Source organism: Leiobunum rupestre, chromosome 3, assembly GCF_980474605.1.
Source record: "Leiobunum rupestre chromosome 3, qqLeiRupe1.1.hap1, whole genome shotgun sequence".
Classification (NCBI taxonomy): domain Eukaryota; kingdom Metazoa; phylum Arthropoda; class Arachnida; order Opiliones; family Sclerosomatidae; genus Leiobunum; species Leiobunum rupestre.
This window is the reverse complement of record NC_143386.1, coordinates 74,281,356-74,283,596: the sequence shown is the minus strand read 5'-3', so window position 1 is coordinate 74,283,596 and position 2,241 is coordinate 74,281,356. Positions and strand designations below refer to the sequence as shown.

Below are 2,241 nucleotides of genomic sequence, written 5' to 3'. Positions count from 1 at the left end.
GTGGAAAAGGAGTTCGTGAAAGAGAACACATACGTAGACTTGATTAAAAGTTTGTTCCCTTAAGCTAAATTAAAGTAAAAATATCGCTACGGACAGCTCCTAATATTTTAGCCACATGACTTATGAATAAATACATTCATCCATGTTCGGTGAGACCGTGAGAGCCTCTGATCTTGGTTGCTCTCTCGGAGACGGTATAATGGGTTTTTCCAATTTTTTGATATCACCAATTTTGTTTTAACTTTCAGAGTTGAAAAAAAATATTTACCTTTATAATTAAGGAACTGTCAATTATTTTTGACCTGTTTAAATATTTCCAAGAAAAATTAAATAAATAAATGTTTGTAAGAGAAATGTCAGATTTGAACAGAGATTTAACGAGACGTCGATTTTATCATTGTAGTGTCAATTAAATTTCTGAAACCAATCTAGTCAAGGATTCAATTTAATTTCAAGAGACCAACATTAATTCGTATAAATATCGTCAACTCACTTGGCAAAAATCATTCGTTCTTTTTCTAACGAGAGTTGCCATACACTTAACTTTCCATTATGAATTTGCAATATTTTCTTTGGTCTATTAGCCTGGTTGCACTGCCTTGCTTAATAGCTACTTCTCCGACTGAAGGTAATGGTCTAACATTTCCAAAATTCATATTATATAAAATAATATTTTATCCAAATTTATTTCCACCTCACTAAAGCTAATTTTTTAACGAATAGCGCTTCACTAATGGCATCTGTTAAAACCAATTTTTACTGCTAACGTGTGTCTGTTGCTTTTTTAAGGTTTAAATTTTTTAAACATTTTCGAAAGCTAAAACTTCGCCTAATATTTAAAATAATATGAAACAAAAGTTGGTAATTGAGATATATAAAACTGCCTAAATCGATATCTATCTGTAAGCGTGAATTTAGAGTAATAGGATCAATTTAGTCCTGAAAGTTATAATCTCTTTTTTTAAGTATACAATGACAAAAGTACCACACCTATTGATGGAAGCGAATATTGCAAAGTAACCAAGAATGAAAAATAAGCGAAACTCATCGGAATTATTGTAAATTTGAATTACGTAGGAAACCCTTTAAATTTAATTCCTACTAATTATTTTTTTAGGATCCTTTAAATCCTTGCGTTATTGACTGTTTCGTCCAAGATTCCAATTTGGTTGAAAGATTTCCCTTACCTAATAAAACCATTTGCGGCGACAAAAAGGTAAACTTTTAGATTCATAGAAGAAACCACAGCAGTATTCTACTTGCAGTTCATTTCTAATTAAATAACTATTATTTTCAAGCTTTGTTATGACGGAATTTGCGTAGATTCTTTTAGGAAACCAAATTTAGTGAGTTTTTTTAATTTAAATTTTTTCTCGGGCTTTGCTTTATTTTTAAAAGAGTCTGAAATATTTATTCTATTACTAATTTTTATTTTTTTTAAATATTTTTGTAGAAACTCGATTGGTGCATTTTCTGTTTTGGTTAAAAAACATCTTTGCATTCTTATATCTGTGTCTTTAAAAGAAAATAAATGAACGTAATTAACATTTGGTTATTATTATTCTCTATCGGGACATAATTGAGAGATTCACATTAGAATCACGAAGGACACTTTCTCTATACCTAATTATCTTCTAGCTATGGCCATTTTGGCAAAAACTATGACCATTGCTAAATGCGAAAGATTTTTACTCCGATTATATCAAGATGGCGCTACACAACATGAGAGGTATTTCCAGTTTCTTTTTAATAACGGCGCAAAAAAGCACGCTTGGTGGCACATGTTAATTGAAAGGTGTGCCCCTTTATTAAATAATAGCGGGGAAATTAACTTCCCCAGCGTTGTGTAGCGCCATCTTGAGCATAGTCGCCGATAAATTTTAAAGAAAAACATTGTTTCTCTCTTTTTCTACCCATTTACTTAACAAATTCGGAGATTTTCGAATAATTAAAGCCTTTGTCACTCGGTGCAATAACTTATTTCTATAAAGTTATTTTATAGAATAAAGTTTAAAGCGCGGGTTAAAAATTGACACTTTAAACTAAGACCATATACACCTGGACCATAGAAACTACAAGAGGAATGAAAAGTGTTACGGGCTCGTTACGGGCAAAGGGTTCTCCGTTCATTTCCGATTGAATCTAATTGGCCGTCATTTCCAAAGCTTTTTTTTGATTGGACCAGAGATAACCGGAAAGGAAGGGATAACCTTTTGCCCGTGTCATCTTAGTAAAGCACGT

The 2,241-nt window shown here is 31.7% G+C and overlaps 1 long non-coding RNA gene across 1 annotated transcript; it reads left to right on the top strand.

Annotated features, from left to right (window-relative positions):
• The first annotated feature begins 526 nt into the window (after positions 1 to 526).
• On the top strand, positions 527 to 1,542 carry LOC149954602 (uncharacterized). The gene is made up of 5 exons (XR_016479798.1): positions 527 to 628; positions 967 to 1,058; positions 1,118 to 1,216; positions 1,299 to 1,346; positions 1,454 to 1,542. It is a non-coding gene; the product is annotated as an uncharacterized LOC149954602 (long non-coding RNA).
• The last annotated feature ends 699 nt before the right edge of the window (positions 1,543 to 2,241 follow it).